Genomic DNA, 21,607 nt, shown 5'->3' with positions numbered 1-21,607 from the left:
CTTGCGCCTCAAGATGCAGCTGGAGCCACCATCGCAACACCAATAGTGCGAGGCCGCGAGTATTCACTCAGCCAGTGTGGCTCCCAGCATGCTGTGAGACCGCACCAACAGCTCAGCAATCTTTCAAAATGCCGATCGACTCCCGATGCTCCCGCACTGAATCTGCAGTGAAAGAAAGAAAAAAGAAGAGAGAGTCTCCGTCCTGGAGACACAACCTTGGGTGGGGATATGGCTGTGGCGCGGCGAGGGAAAAGACCGTCCTGCTGCTCCACAGCTCCTTTTAACCCCCCTGAGGATGCATCTGGCTTCCAGGCTTGCCCCTGCCCCCCCCTTTCATTCCCCGGAAGCACTTGAGTGCTTCAGGGTCAATCCCATGACGCCCAATCAGGGCGAAGGGTGGAGAGGGCATCAGCCGCGTCACACTGCACCCAGTGCCCGCCACGCCCCTTCGTTCGGCACAACTGTCATAAGTGCAGCGTGCCCGAGTCCGGTTGGTGCCTTTACTTGAATCCAAGTCTCCCACAGTCAATCACACCATTTGTCTGGATTTCAAAACACATTCATCATGTCAAAACAAGTCACCTTTTCTAACCACTGAGAATAAATGTACTACATAACACTGCACTATCACACAGAACCTTTGACACTATCTCATTCTGCCTACAGAATGTTCAATCAGGCCGCAACGAGATTCCCTACTTCACTGAACACTTTGACATGCACAGCATCTCACTATACATTAGTGGCATCAGTAAACATGGGTAGACTCCAAGTACTTAGCATCGCCTGTAACCCTCCATACCCGCTTCTCCACATTCTCTCACACACCCACATAAACCATAAAAATGGAGTAGTGGTGTTAGTAAGCATTCTCCTCAATAAGTCACTCACACCGTCTCCCCCTACTACACCTACCATAGATCAATCCTCCTTTGAATATCACTGCAAATCAGTGACTAATAATAAACATCTATCGCCAAGGCTGTGATCAACTACTTCTTAGATGAACTAGATAATATCCTTAAGCAGCTGTGACCCACCACTCCTATCATTCTCTTTGGTGACTTCAATCTGACTTCCGGATGTTCTCACAAATCCTTGCTGACCACACTTTTACCAACACATACTTCATTCAAAACTTCATAAGGGTGTAAACTTGGTCTTATTTTTATTTCAAATGCCCTATCACTTTCCAAACCCCATTTTTTACCCAACTCTTTGACCACAGATACATGCAATTCATCTTTCCTTCAGCACCCTATACCCCAATTAACACCCTAATCACTGAAAGAAAACAAACCCCTGAATCTCTTCCAGATTTCCTGCACCAAATGCACAATTACCCCAGTCCTCTCCCTTACACCACATCTTTTGATCTTTTTAACACTACTGTGGAACAAGCTTTCAAAACACGTTGTCCATCCCTATCCCTTCCACCCCACTCTCTCGTTGCTTCAAGCCCACAACCTTGGATATCACCTTGTATTTAGCAACTGAAAACAAAATGAGCAGTGCACAAGTAGCATAAAAATAAGTTCACTACCAACGTTGACAAATACAAAGGAACCAAACCTTGAATAAACTCTGCACTGCACTTCACAAAGTCAAATGGTCATACTTCCAACTATTTATCACCTCACTTTGGTCTTATCCTTATAAACTCACATAAACCCTCATTAACTTACTCTCTTCTCCACACTGGCCTGTCAAAGCCTCTTCATTATCAGTAAAAGACTTTGCTTCATACTTCTCCTCAAAAATAAATCATACCGCTAGCAATCAAGTCCAAAATGTATGATCATAACATTTCTAAAGCACGCTGTTACCCGCAAGGGTGTTCTGGTGCTCGACAACAATGCAGGAAGAAGTGCTAAGACTTTGACAGAGGAAGGTAGGTTTACAATTTGAAAATTTAAGTTCTGAGGTGTTTCTGAAAACAGTTTGATAGGTTTCCGAAACGGAGGTGGAACAAAGAAAAGGTGGTAGGTGGGTCTAAGCTTAAGTGATTAAATAGCTGAAAGGTCAGCCCCTTTTTCTAAATTTGCTAATATGAAGTGTACATATAAGATTAGCTGAGTTTAATCGAAGGCGTCATGAAGAAAGTAATGAGTAAACATCTTCTGAATGTAAATGTAGGCCAATGAGGTGAAATTCACGGTGACATATACAGAGGGCTTTGAGGAGACAGTGTTTTTCAAGGGGGAACCAGTGAAGGGAATGCAGGTTTGGTGATATTTGACAGTGCTTCTTTATACCTAGAATTAGGTGGGTCACAGCATTCTGAATTATCTGAATGTTTAAGAAGATTTTTGGTAACCAGAGGAGTAAGTGATTACAATAGTTAAGCTAGACTATGTTGATGGCTTGAAAAATTGTTTTATGGAAGTTAGCAGGATGTAGGAGTAGCTTTATAAGGACTTTCAGAAGAAACAAGCATTCGCATAGGCAATAGGGCTCACCTTTGGGACCATATACATGTTTAGCCAGAGCTATTGGCTTTGCCATTGTCTTTAAGCTATGTTGTAGAGCAGTGTGTCTGCTGTGAAGCATGTTGAAAAGTTATAATAAAAAAGTGTTATAAGCATTTGTGTTACTTTATATATAACCAAGAAGACATTCTGTACAACTGAACGACCCTATTTTAAAGAATTGAGATAAAAAATGTCTGCTAGGTTTTGTTTGTCTTTGCAATGCTGGCAACTTCTTCTTGCCTGTTCTAATGCTTGTTTGTTACAGCTATTTTTGTTATGGGGGGACATAAACAACAGGAGGGTGGAGGTTGGGAAAAAGTACCTGAATTCCAACACGAACAGCAGACGGACACTAGGGAAGTGAGGAACCTGACCATTAAGGGCCAAGCGGCGCAGAGTACGCCTGAAATCCTCTAGTTCTCCTGCCTTGCAATACAGAGACACTGGACACTCCGTCTGGCGTAAAAGATCGAGATTTATTAGCTGCAGCTAGGACAGTTGTCCATGAACTCACACAGGAATGGGTTCACAAGAGACTGCTCCCTGACCTCCGTGGCGCACAAGCTTTTATACAGTGAAATACAATGGATACAATGGATAACCAAAAACATATAGAATTTGAGACATCGACAAATGTCACCAACAATGGTTTAAGCTAAAAACTGACTCGGGTTCCAGGTGATGTTTGTTGCTTGCCCCTCTAAGCAAATTGCAAAGAGAATCCACATGATACAGTTTACAAGGAGAGAAAACATGGTTGTATGTTCTAGAAGGACAGTCGTGAGGCCAGAGAATGCATGAGATGTGTAGCGAAGGGCAGTAGATAAGATAAGCGAGAGGAAAGAATGGTGTGAGCTAACAGATAGTTCGGGCGGGGGTTATCCAGCTCAGACATGAATTAGTGTATTCGGCCAGGCCCTGACACTGGTTAATAAACACGGGACGAAAGGCTACCTGACACGCAAGGGCAGAAATGACAAAAACATCTCGTTTACCAGCTGCCTGAGTGAGGGCAACCTAAGATGGCGGAAAACACAAGATGGAGTCTGGGTGCGATCGAGAAACGACAAATTTCAGAACCTCAGACCCTCCTTTTGCCATTACTCAGGCAATAACACAATGACTGGGCTCATGTTAGTCTGAGTCGGAGTCGATATCAATTGCCATGAGGTCATTTAACTGTTGCTGGACCATCATCTTACTATTCTGTGTTTGTTGGGTTGCAGGCTTTGATACACATAAGGTAGCGAACAGACCACAGATAGCAGGGCCACAGTGTATGCACAAGCAACAAGAGAATATGATTGTCAGAATTGCTTCAATGAATGTTAGTATCTTCCATCCCCAGGTAAATAACAATCCCCATAACCATCTCATGAGGGACCAATCTCCTTCGTCCTGATGGATCGATGCGGAGATGGTATGTAATTTTGAGATGGCCTGATATACAGTCGGGGCGTCATCAGGAATGTATATACAGCAGCTTGATCCAATTAATTTACAGACTCCTCCTCGGTCTGCTAGGATCATATCTAGCGCAATTCTGTTTTGTAACGTAATGAGACGGTCCGCTCGGAGTTCTGCAGTGATGTTACTTAAGGCACCTGCAGTAACATCGACGGTTGTCTCAACCACGCGAACTAATTGCCTAATGTTTCCGCTGTTAATCATTGGTCCCCAGAAGGGAATGAATCCTTTGAAGAAATCTCCTCCCTCCTGGCCAGCTGTGTCTTTGGCATAAAATACGCCTCTACCATATCTGTGTCTGTGATGGTCTTAGGTTGCAGTATACGTTGGGGGAAGCAAGAATGCTATGTAACATGTTCCCGAAAAGTCAGAGGGGAGCCATGTATATGCTTTGTCATAGCAGACAAAATAGGTTCCTTGTGATGCGATCAATGGAGGGTTATTTTGAGACGTGAATACATATATCTGGGAACAGTTTTGTTGAGTGTCATTCTCCTTGCTATTGATTCGGAGGCAAAAGTTGCCTTGGTGGGGTACAGTCCATGCTGTGGAAGACTTCTCTTGTTTGGTCTTGTTATTAAGACTGGAAATGTAATGAGTTACATTCCAACCTTCGTAGGCTTTCTTTTCATCCAAAGGAATCTTACTCTTCCCTAGAATTTTAGCCATGGCCACTATACCCTTTATCAAAGTACCGTGGCTAAAATCCATTCCTTTCTCAAATGTACCTATCGGATATCGAAGTCTGTTGTGGTAGGCAGCTGAAAACATTGCCAGGTAAGCCCATGCTGAACCTTCATATGAGAAAGGCAATACTAAATAGGGCATCCCTTTATGGGCAGTGTGAGGCATGAGTCCACATACCCAACAGTCAGATATGTTGACAATTAACTGATGTTGGTGTAACAGCTGGATAAATGAATTATTTTTATACTCCATCCTTCTTATTTGTTCATGTGAGGAAAGGGCACTTATCCTGTGTTGAATTTTAGTGGGACGAGAAGGTACAGAAGTAGATGAAGGAACAGTTTTTAGTTGTAACACATGGACAATCCAACCTATACATGCTAGCAAAACACATAGAATCAGCAACACACACAAAGTTACGCCAAAACGACTACGTAATGATTTACGATATTTGGTTCGCATATTCTGTCTCCTATCTACCTGTCGTGATGTACCATCCATCCTGGCTAGAAAAATTTGTCACTCGCGGCAATCTTCCTCAATCACTTGGCTATTTGATAATCCTAAACCTAGCGGATCTTGACCATAAACCAGGTTCAGTCCATGACTCCTACCGAGACCCTGCGACGGGGACAGATGGCACAAATACTATCTAAAAAAGAAAAATAGTTCATTGGTGGCAAAAGTAACAAATGTTCAAGTCTTTGCTTCAGGTCTGATCCTCAGGTTGTATCGTTTCTTTGTTGGAGTCGTTTGGTCCTGAAAGATTATTTCCGGATTAGTAGTGTTCACTTGTAGATGAAATGGGATGGTTCTTCGAAGAGTGTCATCACTTTCTTCCTCAGTCTGGATGTCTTCCAGCCGTGCGTTACTAAATGGTACGAAGCGGGGAGTCTTGTCTCCTTCAGATTCACCTATGCCCCCGCGGACCCACTGGTCAAAATGCAAGGGCAAGGGTACCTTTTTGCAATGCACGGCGTGGACCCAGTTTTTCTTGCCTTCTATCCTTACTGCTGTCCGCGTAGCCAGTAGAACCTGGCGAGGAGGCGACCAGCGAGGATCAAGATTTTTCTTTCGCTGAAAGTTCTTGGTGCAGACCCAATCTCCCGGTTTGATAGAGTGACCTGGGTCTGTTGAGGCCTCTGGCAGAGCACTTTGAACCTGTTGGCGAAGAACACTTAATTTAGAAGTCAAGTCATGAAGGTAATCAATAAGCATAGGGTACGGTATGTCTGAGTACTTCCTAGGGCGAGGAACTCCCCAAATATTGGTGGGACGTCCGAATATCACTTCATATGGACTAAGTCCCATACGAGAGTGTACAGTAGTTCTGGTGGATAGTAAGGCCAATGGTAAAGCGTCAGGCCAGGCAAGACCTGTGCTGGCCTGAATCTTTGCCAATTTCAGTTTGAGAGTGCCATTGTAGCACTCTACCAAACCCGCTGACTGTGGATGGTTTGCCGCGTGGAATTTCTGCCTAATACCAAGACCCGTACATACTTTCTGCATGATTTTGCCTACAAATTCACTTCCATTGTCACTCCAGACAATTCGCTGCAAACCGAATCTAGGAAAAAACTCTTTCAGTAATACTTTAGCAGTTGATACAGCTGTGTTATCTTTTAAGGGGTCAGCCTCTATCCACCTAGAGAATGCACATACTACCACCAGAACATACTTGAGATTGTTGCATCGATCCATGTGTATATAATCAATCTGTAATACTTCAAAGGGGTACGTAGGGGGAGAGAAATGGCCTGCAGGAGTTGGATTACCACATTGTCTGCACATTTCGGAATACCTTCATTTTGCCAAACTGGAGCCAGGAGTTTGCATATGCCTTTAGCACTAATGTGAGCTGGTCCATGAGCCATAGTCACTACAGGTAATACATATGCATCTGGCAACATCCATCGCTGATGCTCTGACAATTCTGTCCAACATCCATTCGAATCCAACATTCCCGTACTTTCTTTCCACTTACTCAATTCTTTCTCTGTAGCCTCTTCCTGAATCGTTCTTACGCTCTCAATTGTGTCCTCACACATTCCTCTTTCTGGGATCTGATTTGCAGGGCCTGCAACATACATGTGACTTGTGATGTCCCTAGCTGTGTTTTTCGCTACCTCGTCTGCGAAAGCATTCCCGCGACCAATGTCATCTGTGACTCTTTTATGTCCACTACACTTGATGATGGCAATTTGGGTAGGTAATGTGAGAGAGTCAAGAAGATCGGTGACCAACTGGCCATGCTGAATCTTCGTACCATGGGAAGTAAAGAATCCTCTTTCCTTCCATAAACGACCAAAACTGTGTGCCACGCCAAAAGCATATTGCTGTCTGTGTAAACATTCACTCTTTTCCCTTTCGACAGCACACATGCTCTAGTCAAGGCTATCAATTCTGCAGCCTGGGCTGAATTGTATCAGATACATGCTGTCTCCACTACTGTATGTAATGTGGTGACTGCATAAGCTGAGGTAGTCTCGCCATTGGGTAATTTGAAACAGGAACCGTCATCCCACAAGGTTCCATCCGGATCCTCGAGCGCAGTATCCTTTAAATCTATTCTTCCTTTTGTTTCTTCTTCTGTGCGAAGAAAACAATCATGATGATCCTGAGGATCTCTTTCATCTGGGAGTGGTAACAAAGTAGCTGGATTCAAGGTGTTACATCGCTTTATACATATGTGGCTTGCTAAGAGAGTCAACTCGAAACCAGACAACCGAGCACTCGTGAGATGTTGTGTTTTAGTTCTATTCAATAAAGTGTCCACAGCATGTGGTACCATGACAGTGAGAGTGTGGTCCAATACTACTCCAGCTGATTTACGAATAGAGATTGCTGTCGCCGCCGTAGCTCTGAGACAGCTAGGTAACGCCTTAGCTACCGGGTCTAACGTAGCAGAAAAATAGGCACATGGCCTCTGTTTGTCTCCAAATTGTTGTGTCAAAACTGATAATGCACAACCTTCTCTCTCATGGACATAGAGCGTGAAACATTTACTGTAATCAGGGGTACCTAACACAGGAGCAGAACACAGGGCTGATCGTAAGTCAGAAAAACTCTTCTGACATTCATCAGTCCATGGGAGTGGATGGGGCGTGTCTTTCTGTGTAAGTGCTAATAAAGGTTTGGCCGATAAAGAGAAATTAGGTATCCATTGTCTGCAGTAGGAAGTAATGCCCAAGAAAGCACGTACTTCTCTCTGCGTCAATGGTACCGACATGTGCGTAATTGCTTCGATGCGTTCGGGGGTTAGTCGCCTTCCCTCCTTTAATAAGAGATGACCTAAGTATGTAACTTCTTGGCACACGTACTGTAATTTAGAAGGTGATACCTTATGATTGAGATCAGACAAATGCCGCAACAATGCCACAGTCACATCTTTACACACATCCTTTGAATCAGTCGCGATCAACAAGCATCCACATACTGAATAAGAGTGGCTCCTGGAGGCAAAGGGAATGTATCAAGCTGTGATTTAAGAGCTTGACTATAAATGGATGGACTTTCACAATAGCCTTGTGGTGCTCTCTTGAATCGGAAGCTTCGGCCTCCTAAACAAAATCCAAAAATATCTCTGCTTTCTTTAGCAATAGGAATGCTGAAGAAAGCGTTCTTTAAGTCAATCACGGTGAACCAAGCTGCTGAAGCTGGTATCATCGTCAGTAAGGCTGTAATGTCTGGGACAACAGGGAACTGTGGTGAAACAATTTTGTTCACCTCTCGAAGATCAATCACAAATCTATAGACTGGTTGTTGAGAAGGATCAGTTCGCTTAAGAATCGGAAGAATAGGGCTGTTACACACATTTCCTCTCGTTTCTTCCACCACACCCTAATGGACCAAGTCTTGAACAATAGCCAATAATGCTTTTTCACCTTCATTGGAAATCTTATACTGAGCTATACGTGGCAGTTTAACATTAGGCTTGAGAGTGACAACATATGGTGGAATCGCAAGACGACCCACATCATTCGGACCCGTAGCCCAAAGACTTTCAGGAAGAGATAGTAATTCAGGTGGAAACTTATCTCTAGACAGATGCATTGACGATGTTAGTTTCTTACCTAGTGTAAGATACACACCAGAAGGGGAGCAGTGTAATGTGGCATGTAACTTTTTTAACAGATCCAAACCCAATAGATTCTCACCACAACCAGTTGTAAGGATAAGTGATGCTTCCAGGTCATATGGACCAATCGAAACAGGTAAAGGGCAAGAGACTGGGTTACGAACTAGGGCGCCGGAAAATCCTACAGACGTGTTTATTAAGACAGATAAAGGTGCCCGAGGGAGTTTAGAATGAATAATAGAACTTCTCATTGCACCAGTATCTAAAAGAAATGGCTCTAAAATACCCATTGCATTGACAGTGACATAAGGACCATTCTGATCTACTGGAATTGATACTACTCCCTTACTTTGTCCATGGCTGGCCTATTCATTTTGGAAACTTTCGTCGCCACCTTCAACATAATAGTCACTATATTATTGTGTAGACTGGATTCTCTGTTGGTCAAAAGAATTCACAGCGTTAGGGGAGGGAAAGGAACGCTTCTCTTGGAGGGACGTACCTCTACCTCTACCCCTGGAGACTGACTGGAAATTACCACGGCCTCGTAGGACAAACATTCCATTATTACGTTGGAGCAAAACTGGACAATTACTCTTAAAGTGTCCCTCTTCCTTACAGTAAGCGCATTGGTTTGGACCTAGCAGAGATCGGGGTACATAATGTTCGGGCTTCTGAAACACTTTCTGAAACTGTGGGGGCTGAGAAGACTGGTGCTGAGCCGGACGTGGAGGGTAAGCCTGCTGTAAAAGAACCTTTGTTTTTAAATCTTTATTTTTCTTCTCCTGCTTATCTTTCTCTTCCTTGTCCCTGTTTTCATAATATTGTGCTGTAGCCAATATTTTAGCAGTAGAAGAAACAGCCCATGCACTCTCGGAACTTTTTAATTTATTCGATAATTCGGGAAGCAAGTTAAATACGAACTTGTCCACAAATAAGCGTTGTCCACCTACCGTGCTCATATCCTGGCCACTATGATCCAGAAAGGTCTCCTCAAAACGAGTGAAGAAATCGGAGACGCTCTCGCCTTTCTTTTGCTTACAGGCGGTCAACTTATCCCAATTTACTCGTACTGCAGGCATAAGAGTCTTCATTAAATCAATGATTCTTCCAGGAAGTGCTGTAATCAGATCGTCAGGCTTTGCGCCGCCAACTTGTGCTGTGTCAGCAGCTCTAATAGCTGCCCAAACACCACCTAGTTCGGCAGCATGATCTTCCTTATGAATTTTCGCCCATATTGCATTCCCAAATACCATATCAATGTCAGCTAAGTTCATAACGCAAGCCTCAACTGTCTGGGATAGCTCCTTATAATAGCCAGCAGGATTTTTACGTGGGTCTGGAAGTGTTTGTTTAAGGGCTAAAACTTCGGCTCTTTTCCAAGGTTCATGTACCCATATACGCTGGAAATGAGCAGCCACCGGCTGAGCACCACCTACCGCCTCTCTTACTGGGGGGACTTCACGCATTGGATAGTGTTTCGTTTTGTCAGTAAGATCAGTTTCGGGGAGTTTTAGAGAGAGAAATGAAGTCCTGAATTCAATCAGCATAATCAACGCTTTCTCAACGTCTGCTCCTACTATAAAACCTTTATCAAAATCGGCTTGGAGCTTCATCAGTTCCATAGGAGCCGTGTCTAATTCCATATTGTCCCAACCCTTAACGAGAGTGTCGCACATTACGTCAAAAACATATCTTTGAATGGGCTCTGTCCATTGACAGAAGGTGCTCAAAATATCCCGTGCACTATATATTGGACCTTTCTCAATCCATTTACGGGTGAGGGAACCTAATACTGCTTTTTCTTCCGTAATAGGAAGCTGACAACGAGATTGTCATCTGGAAAAAGACGGAGACAGATTCAGGGCTCCAATTAAGGGAGAAAAGAAACTTGTGACAGCATTTGTGAGTCTCCTCGGTGTACCTGGAGAGTTTCTCACCAGAGCAGGGGATAGAGAGGAATTTAAAGGAGATGGAATAACAGGAGGAGGAGAAAACAAAGGCTGAGGAAGAAGTGAAGTATTATTTGGCTGAGCAGGTCGCTGAGCAGCTGCTGGCTGAGCCATAGGAGGTGCATTAGGAGTTTGCACATAGGGTGGAGGAGAATTCAACAAACAAGACATTAAAGGGTCTTCCTCTATATCTTTACTCTTCTCTGAAGGGGAAGTAGGCAACACCGGATAGCATCTATCTACTGCCATGCGATGTTGTCTTTCTGATACCTCCCTAGCAGAGTCTACTTCGTTATTTCTGAACTGCTGGGCAGCCTGTAAAATCGACATATTTTTATCCTTTTGATCTCTTCTTGCTTGTTTCATTTCTTTCTGTTTGGCTTCCTTTTGCCAAAGGCGGAACGAGTCAAACATTGCCGGACGGGCTTTTCTTCTAAACAAAGTGGCTTCTAAATTGTCTAATATATTGGGCTCAAAACTGCCATTTCATGGCCACTGTAAAACACCGTCTCTTCTGGTATATCGGACCCATGTTTTGTTAAAAGTAATGGGGCCAATACCATGTTTTGAATAGAGCTCATAAGTGGGAGTTCCAACCGGAGGAATCGGACAAGAGTCCTCGAGCTGGGAGTCCCTAGTACAACCTAAGCAACAAAATCGACGCATCGTTATTTCTCTGGACTATTCTTACAAACTTCAAAAAGGGGGGAGTGTCAATTCTTAACAAAAACAGCACAAACGTACTCACCCCTTGGCTTCAATTATTGCAACAATTGAAATACAAAAAGGAAACTCAAAGACCCAAAAAACAAAATTTGTGGGAGCGACCCACCAATCAAATACTTAACTAAGTATCTTCTTACGCCAACCGGAGGTCCGTCTATTGTCTCGCTCTACCAAATCGTCACAAAAACCGGGGCCAAGGCAGGACGGCAGTCAGGGCAGCAGTCGCAGCAGCCATCTGAAAGGAGAAGCCACGCCGAAAAATCCTTCGGTCCACTTCCGACATACAGGGGTCAATCACGTGGGGCGCCTCCTCCGGGTTTTCCTTGCGGGGCCCCTCACGATCCTCTGGCTGCACCGCTACCACTGAAGCCGTCCCTTCGTGGTCGCCATTTGAGGAACCTGACCATTAAGGGACAAGCGGCGCAGAGTACGCCTGAAATCCTCTAGTTCTCCTGCCTTACAGAGACACTGGACACTCCGTCTGGCGTAAAAGATCGAGATTTATTAGCTGCAGCTAGCACAGTTGTCCGTGAAGTCACACAGGGATGGGTTCACAAGAGACTGCTCCCTAACCACCGTGGCGCACAAGCTTTTATACAGTAAAATACAATGGATACAATGGATAACCAAAAACATATAGAATTTGAGACATCGACAAATGTCAACAACAATGGTTTAAGCTAAAAACTGACTCGGGTTCCAGGTGATGTTTGTTGCTGGCCCCTCTAAGCAAATTGCAAAGAGAATCCACATGATACAGTTTACAAGGAGAGAAAACATGGTTGTATGTTCTAGAAGGACAGTCGTGAGGCCAGAGAATGCATGAGATGTGTAGCGAAGGGCAGTAGATAAGATAAGCGAGAGGAAAGAATGGTGTGAGCTAACAGATAGTTCGGGCGGGGGTTATACAGCTCAGACATGAATTAGTGTATTCGGCCAGGCCCTGACACTGGTTAATAAACACGGGACGAAAGGCTACCTGACACGCAAGGGCAGAAATGACAAAAACATCTCGTTTACCAGCTGCCTGAGTGAGGGCAACCTAAGATGGCGGAAAACACAAGATGGAGCCTGGGTGCGATCGAGAAATGACAAATTTCAGAACCTCAGAAGTAACAACAGATGCCAGATTCAGAGGGCAGACTGAGGTGCTGCTGAGTGATGCCGAGGTGGGTCCTGAGGTGGTTGCGTGCTGGTGAGGTGGTGATGCTCAGGTTTTTGCTGAATGATACTCAGGTGGTGCTGAGTGAGGCAGAGTAAGGAGTTGATGCTCAGGTGATGCTGAGTGATACTGAGGAGGTGCTGAGTGATGCTGGGGTGGTGCTGAGTGATGCTGTGGTGCAGCGTCATGCTGAGGTGGTGGTGCTGCACTGGTACTCAGGTGGTGCTGAGCCGGTGCTCAGGTGGTGTAGAGTGATTCTGATTGGTGCTGTGCTGAGATGATGCTGTGCTGATGTTGAGGTGGTGCTGGGCTGATTCTGAAGTGGTGCTGTGTTGGTGCTGAATTGCTGCTGAGGTGGGCCTGCACTGATGCACTGATGCTGAGGTGGGGCTGTGATGGTGGTGCACTGATGTGGAGGTGGTGCTGTACTGATGCTGAAATGGGGCTGTGCCGAGGTTGAGGTGGTGTGGCGCGTGTGCTGAGGTGGTGCTGTGCTGATGATGAGTTGGTGCTGCACTGGTGATGGTGCACTGATGAGGTGGTGATGCTGAGGTGATGCTCAGATGATGCTGTGGTGGTGCTGCGCTGAAGCTGAGGTGGTACTGCGCTGATGCTGTGCTGGTGCTGACGTGGTGCTGCACTGGTGTTAAATGATGCTCAGGAGATGCTGCACTGGTGCTGAGGTGGTGCTGAGTGATGCTGTGGTGGTGCTGAGTGATGCTGTGCTGGTGTTGAGTTATGCTGCGGTGATGGTGTGCTACTGGTGCTCAGGTGGTGCTGAGTTGGTGCTTAGGTGTTGCTGAGTTGGTGCAGTGCTGAGGTGATGCTGCGCTAATGCTGAGGTGGTGCTGCACTGATGCTGAAGTTGTGCTGCATTGGTGCAGAGCTACTGCAGAGCTGGGTCTGCGCTGGTGCTGAGGTGTGGCTGTGCTGGTGCACTGATGCAGAGGTGGTGCTGTGCTGATGCTGAGATGGTGTTGTTGCTGATGTTAACGTGGTGCTGCACTGGTGCTGAGGTGGTGCTGTTGCGCTTGTGCTGAAGTGGTGCGGCACTGGTAGTGGTGCACTGATGCAGAGGTGGTGATGAGTGATGCTGAGTCAATGCTGCACTGGTCTTGAGGTAGTGCTGAGTGATGTTGTGGTGGCGCAGAGTGATGCTAGGGTGGTAGTGCTGCACTGTTGCTTAGGAGGAGCTGGGTTGGTAGTGAGGTGGTGTTGCACTGGTGCAGAGGTGGTGCTGTGCTGGTACTGACAAAGACAGTAGAAAACTAGATAAGCACATGATTTGCAGCCCTCAGCTGAGCTCGTTCAGAAAGGCTAACAAGCCGAAAGCAAAAGAAAAAGTAGTGCGCCGAAACTAACATTTATGGCTTATAGTGAAATGATCCATGTAACAGGGCAGTCTTCAGGACGTGACCAAAACAGCAAAAGGAGAGACAAATGTAAATTATTAACCAACGAAAACAAAGGTATTTTCGAAAGGCACATGAAAGAACGAATGAAAACGAATGGGCATGCTGCAAGCCCATACAGTAGATACAGCATGTCTCGAGAGACAGCGCATGCGCTGCTTAGGCGAGACCTCAAAAAGTGGACTGTGATCTGAAAAAATGAGACTGGAATCAAAGATGTCCTCAGATTTTGGAGCAGATGACATAGAAATAGGAGTAGATTCTATCTCTGACGGCCAGCTGCTCGAGATACAGTTGGATAAAGTTCCAAAGACCAGGTTCTCGGCTTTGGAGGAATTAAGTTGCAGAGAGCTGTGGTTTATCTTATCTGTGATATGAGTGATGGCTGGAATGGAGTCTGTGGATTAAGATTGGAGGAACAGAATGTCACCATGCAACATCAAGATGAGCTGCATGTCATCAGCATAATGAAAATAAAGTAATGCCACAGGAGCCAATAAGGGATGTGAATGCGGCCTCATCTACTATATAACCTCCCTCCTCAATTATATTCTTTCCATAGGAATTTACCACACATGTTTCAAATCTGTTGCGGTGCTATCACTGCAAAAACGCTAATGCAGATTTTGAGGCTAATTCACGAAAGCATTTATGAGTGTGGGATGAAGTACTACAGGAGCACTCTTTTACGTACTTTTACATGCCTTTGTGAATTGGCACCGAAACATGCAACTCTCTATTACTATAGGAGCAGAGTGGGCACAATCATTTCTATTTGTATTAATTGTATATGAATATTCCCTAAATAGTTCCATTTTATTCCACTTTTAGGCCAAATTTACAAAACACAAGAGTATGTAAAAGAGTACTACAGACGTACAACTTCAGTACTCCTAGTCGCCTTTGTTAATTGGCCCCTTCTTTGTTTCCCTCTATCTATTGTCCAGTTTCTCAGTTAATAGAATGACTCGGCCTTCAATAATCTCACAAACGATCTCTCTTCTAACAACCACCTTTAACCCTTCAATATAGCTTCCATACTAACAATTTCACTGAAACTGCACTCATACGGGTATCTAACTTTATCACAACTGCACATTACAACCAGCTTTCATCAGTCTTCATACTTTTGAATCTATCCACCGCTTTGAGCATTGTTAAACATCTCCTTGAGGTAATACATTATTATTTACATAATTGTATTTATGTTGTTTTTACTTAATATATTTAATTAAATATACTATTCATTTTATTACTATTATTCTTTACATATTAAATCACACACATACATTCAATAACAAAAATAAGGTTAAAATAATGTTATACTTAGATGAAAAAATGTCAGTTTAAATGTAACAATTTAAACAAATAAAACATTGAAATTCTCCAGTTACAGTAACTTCAACTCTAACTCGCGCCACCGTCATGCACAGTGTTGTCATCAATGATTTAATTTAAGATGTCATCAGTGATGTTGTCAATGATGTCATAGAACACGTCATCAGTGATGCAATATGTGAGGTCATAAGCAGTGAATGGCAAGGGTTTGAGTTATAGTAATACTAGTGTATTTACTATTAGTGTACCTAATACCATATGTATCTAATGTATATGTATATATATATATATACACACACACACACAAACACACATATATATAAATTAGATACACTAGTAGTACTCCTGATGTAAAATAGGCGTACGTACCTGCGATGTAATGACTCACTATGTAAGGTTGCTAAAGTAATAGTAGCATACCGCCCGTATACCATGCAGGGATCCTAATCGTCCAGTCATGTACTGTGAATGAGTCATCCTTTAAAATTTGCCTGAGCCCTGAAGAAACTACAACTCACACCCTCGCCATGCACTGCCCGCACCCTTCCATATTACTTCATATATTACATGTTTAATGACAGCATTGATAACATCCGAAAAGGCATAATTTCTGACAACACTGTGCATGGCGGGCATGATTTACAGTTACTTCAGGACTTGAGTTATAGTTACTTCAGTTAAATATACTTGGTGAATGTTAGTATTACTTTTAGTATAAAATATTATGTTACAACAGACTTTGGGGGCACATGTACCAGGCCTGCATTTTGCGATTCCCAAATAGCGAATTTTACCGATTCGCTATTTGGAAATCTCAAAATGCTATGCAGAATATACGACGTTACATCGCGGTGTTTACACCGTGATACCTTTACAACGCAGGCATTACAACGCAAGTCGTTACAACGACTTGAGCTGGAGGGTGCTGGACTTTTGAATAGTATGATTTACTATTCCAACTCCAACCTACGTTACAGTAGGGAAGGTGTTGGAATAGTAAATCATACTATTCCTTAGCTTAGAGTGCCATCCAACGCAAGTCATTGTAATGACTTGCGTTGTAATACCCGCGTTGTAAAGGTATTGCGATGTAACCAATGCTTCCCCGCTATGCATGTAGGATCACAAAACAAAATTGCGATTTCTTAACATTACCTAATAGCGATTCGGTAAATAGCAAATCGCTATTAGGTAATGTGACTCCATTCATTCCTATAGGCCTACAGGCCCATAGGAATGAATTATATTGCATTCACAAATTGCAATTACCAAATTGGTAATCGCTAATTGCGATTACCAAATTGGTAATCGCAAATAGCGAATGCAAACCCAAGGCTGGCCTGGGCCTAAGGCTCCCCTGAAGCACCCCGAGAAAAATGCAAGTGTGCACATGTAAAGCACACACATGCCCTTGAGTAAAGAGGTATGATGCAGCGGCCAGGGCGGCTGACTCCAGAACATGAGGGCTCACAGTTCGATTCCCGGTGCCAGCAGCAGGTTAGCCCAGCACCTTGTGACTATGAGCAATAGCTTGCTTAATCTTCCCGACGGCACCCAGCGCCAGGACACCTCTCCGGAGGTAGCTGTGCACTTTGCAAATGCCGGTATTTCATTTCATTATTTCATATTTCATGTGTGCGCTACATAGCACTTTGAAAAATGCATTTTTGTCCATTTTTCAAAGTCTGCAAATTTTACCATCAACTTGAAGTTGATGGTAATTAGCGTTTCCTAAATGCACAGTTCACATTTAGGAAAGGCTTCTTGCATCTGCATTAGGGAATCGCAAATTCCAAATCCCTATTTGCATTCGCAATATAGGGAATCGCAAAAAATTTTGATTCCCTGAATTGCAAATCGCCCAAAGGTTACATGCACCAGAAAAGGTGATTTTGTTATCGCAAACGGCCGATTTTTGAGAATCCCACTGTTTGCAATCACAAAATGGCTTGATGCATGTGCCCTATTGTCACTTAACTTTATATCCCATTAACCTTTGGGTTTTTTCCAGTTAATTTTTTATGTTTTTTACTGTAAAGTGAGATATTATTACAATTTCTAACTATAACGTAACTTTAACCTCAGTTTTTTCAGTGAATATCTCTATCCATCCATCTATCTATCTATCTTCACTGAAAAAAACAAACGTTAAAGTGACGTTATAGTTAGGGGAATATTTCAGTGACAACATAACGTTTTAAACAAAAAAAAACACAGAAATTCACTGGTTATATTTATCTCTAGAAACTGTAACTCGTGCACTAAAGTAACTATAAGTCACCCTTTCTCCATGCACAGTCTTGTGATCAATGAGGTTATTTCAAACATTGCAGTGATTTTATCAATGAGGTTATAGAACATGTCATGAGTGATGTAATGAGGTGGGTAGTTAGCTGTGCATTACGAGGATGCGAGTTATAGTTACCTTAGGGACATGAATTCCAGTTACCAGAGATAATTATAACTGGTGAATTTCATTGTCGTTTTGAATTTAAAACATTATGTTGTCATTTAACTTTTCACCTAAATATAACTTCACATTAGCCTTTGTTTTTTTCAGTGAATTTCTATGTTTTATATTAGCATACATAAAGCCAAACCCAGCCACACATGGCTAGCAGCCATGAGCAGTGGGGGGTGGCCACAGGGCCTGGCTGGCAGCCAAACCTCCACCATGCACTGACTTCAGCCGTGGGTGGCGTGGGGTTGGCAACAGGGCCTGCACCCAAACCATTGGCAAAGCTTTCCTCCTGAAACCATTTCAGGCCCCGGTGACCCCTCCCCTGGTGCATTTGTTTAATGGGGAGGAGGTGTGTGGCCCTCTTCCCCAAGCCAATTGTGGCCCTGGGGACTGCATTCCCTGGTGTCAAAACATACATTTTAAAGGTAGTGGGTGCACAGGCCCGGGAACCCTATCCACCCAGGGCTTTGTTTTTTTTAAGGGGAGGGAGCGCATGGCCCCCTCCTGAGCCTATTTGGGCCCCAGGAATGAATTCCTCCGGGCCTTTGTTTTGTTATTACATGAAGAGGGTGCCCAACCTCCCTCCCTGAGCCACTAAGGACTCCAAAGACCCTATCCTCTGGGGACGAAAGATATTTGTAAAGAGGAGGCTCACTGAGCCACAAGAAGCCCCAGGGATCCCATCCTTGTGGCCAAAACATATATTTTAAGGGAAGGGGGTATGTGGCACCCCTCTGTAAGCCACTGTAGGCCCTGGGGACCCCATCCCTAGCTTTAAAAATGCTGCTGATGTGTGGGAACAGACAAATGTTTCCCTTCTTGCACTTTTGTGGGCAGGGGATCTACTGAGTCCTGGGGTTGAGATCCCGGGACACACTGCTTGAGCTGGCTCAAGGGTATGGGGTCCACAGGGTCTTTACAGGCTCAAGGATGGGGATTGCGCATCCCCGTCTCCTATAGTTATCTGATGGCCCCGGAGGATGGGGTCTCCGGGGTCCATACTGGCTTTGGGTTCTAGTAGAGCTTGTATGTTGTTATTTCTTGCCCTTTTCATTGCTTTTGTACCACCATGAACAACCATACCTATGGTTGCCTAATCCAATGCTAGCCATATTGTGACCTTGATACACAAAATACTACTAATTTTGCCTTTCATGATATCCACATATACTTGGATAACATCCCCTTTTTAGAATGTTTCTCTACCAGTTTTCTTAAGAACTGAACCTAAGTGGTTCTGACCAAGGTTTCTATTTCATCTAACAAACCTCCCCACTTGCCCCTTTGATTGCTTGTTATGTTATGTTATGTTATGTTATGTTAATTAATTTGTAAAGCGCAGCGGTTACCCTGAGGTATCCTGGCGCTAGTAGCTGTCTGGTCATTTACATGGCCAGCGCCATAACTCTCCATGCCTTCTTATTTCTTAAATTCTTTTTCCTTTTCTGTTATTTAATTTACAACTAATAGGACACTTCCATTTTCATCCCAAAACGGCCCCATTAATAGATCCCTGTGAGGTACTGAAAGGAAGAAAAAACGTCCTAACAATTGAGCGGTCACATCCCACTTAGCAGGAAGTGAGTATCAGGCTGACCAGAGTTCACGGTCTGGTTGCTAAGCATCCAAGAGGACACCAGCATTGTTTCGCATCCAGCGTAGAAAGCGAGACCGACACGCCCCTCCAGTATCTCTGGGGTCCCGGGCGAGCAAGTTAGGTTTCTAGTGAGGGAGTAGCCTTGAGGAAGTAAGTGACCACGCACTCGCCTGGCACAATCAAGCATTTATTCACCTCCTTTAGGCTGCAATTTAAATTCCCTTAGTCTCCTCAAAACAAACCCTTATGGTTTGACTACAGGCGTCCCTTCCGCTCCTCGCTGGACTTATGAGGCCCATCCATGGTCTCATAACATGTATGTAAACAGCATAAACGCTATGTGTATATAATTATATGTAAATGTATGGTTTGTCTGTCATTCCATGTTGGTTTGTCTCGTGTGTTATACGCCACGATAAGCTGCACACATATTTGAACAATTTTTACCACAATATTTACTATCAGGCATATGCATCAGGCAGAAAAATAGAGATTCCTTAATTGCGATTTTTAGGGACTCGCAAATAAGGAATCGCTATTACCTATGCATGATGCAGATGGCGATAAAATAAAGAATCGCTAAAAATCACTAAATATATTAGCGATTACAACATAAAGAATTGCTAATCCTGTAAAACACACAAATTGTGATCTCGCAATTTGCGAGATCGCTATTTGCGAGATCGCGAATTGCGAGATCGCAATTTTACCGAGTCGCATTGGGAGCAGGCTGATGACATCACAACCAGGAAGTCACTCAGCCCATGCTGCAGTCTGTGCCCAGAGGAAGTGAGAGCAAGAAGCAGAGTGCTGGGGGAGAGCTGTGAAAATAAAATCAGTGTTTTGCTGACACCTGCAGAGAGCAAAAATGGCCCAAACATCAGCAGAAGAGGGGGAAGTGGCCAGGAAGCGAAAGTTAAAATTCAGCGAAAGGGAACTAGAGAACCTCATTGAGGAGGTGGCAAATAGCCATGTTAAGCTCTTTGGGAAGCTCTCACTGTAAGTTCCTGAGGCTTAAAAAAGAAGAATATGGAACAGGATTAAAAACAAAGTAAATGCTGCGGGGGTGACACACCGCAGTATAGAAGATTTAAAGAAAAGATGGTATGATCTGCGTAGCCGGGCCAAGAAGAGAATAGCACAGAGGCTGAAGGAGGCGAAAAGTACTGGAGGAGGAACTTCAACAGTCCCAGACAACACAGCCCTGGAGGACCTGGTTGAGGGCACAATCCAGCCAGAAGCTGTTGTGGGAGTAACGCAGCTGGATACATACGGGGTGGCCAGTAGTACACAAGGTAAGAGGCACAAAAATATAGACCTTTATTGTATGATTATTTAAAATCTTTTTTTTAAAAAACAACAAAAGTGCAAGTTAAAAGCATAAGATCTGATTAAAACGACAAAAATATACATATCAATGTACATAGTGATTGTACACAATCTGTAATTAAAAGCCAAATTTGCTGTAATCAACTCCAGTCCACATTTTACATAGAGATCCAAATGCATTATGGAAGTTGTAGGCTTCTGAGCCAAATTGGAAGTAAAATTCCACATTGTGAGCCCATATTTCCAAAACTGCATTCCAGTCAGTAATTACAGACAGTGAGATCTTTAGAGTAAAGTAATTTTAATGTGGCAAAACATTAGCACCAACCCAAATTAATATTGCGCTGTTTCACACCACAGATACTGAAGAAGTAGACACTGATGACAGTGAATGTGGAGAGAGCACACAGGCTACTGCAGAGACTGCCGTTGCGACACCTGTCACACCACCAAGTACATACCAGGCACCCCCAAGACGCAGGGCCACAGTCACAACTCTGCAGACAATGGAGACCGATCAGGATCCTGAAAGAGCCCCTGAGGCAAGCCAGCCTAGTGTGAGGCCCACCACTACACCTCAGGCACAGGTCCGGATGAGATGAAGACGCAGGTCAAGGGCCCTCATAGAAGCACAGGAGGCATCGACTCCAAATGTGTGGGGTGGCGTGGAGTCCCAGATGATGAGGGTGCAGCGCCTGCAAGCACGACATATGGGAGCCATCAATCTGCAAATGACAAAGATGAATAAGAACATATCAGTCATGGCCGATTGTGTGAGGGAACTGACTCAAGCAGTTGTGGAAGGCAACAGGCAGACTAACGCAACAATGCAGGAGCTGGGTCGTATGATGCAGGAGGGACACAACACACAGAGGAGGAGGCATCGCCAGTTCATGACGCGCTTGGCTGGCTATACCAGGTCTAACA

The sequence above is a fragment of the Triturus cristatus genome, chromosome 2_1 (assembly GCF_964204655.1).
Source record: "Triturus cristatus chromosome 2_1, aTriCri1.1, whole genome shotgun sequence".
Classification (NCBI taxonomy): domain Eukaryota; kingdom Metazoa; phylum Chordata; class Amphibia; order Caudata; family Salamandridae; genus Triturus; species Triturus cristatus.
The sequence above is the reverse complement of the archived record's forward strand: the minus strand, read 5'-3'. Positions refer to the sequence as shown.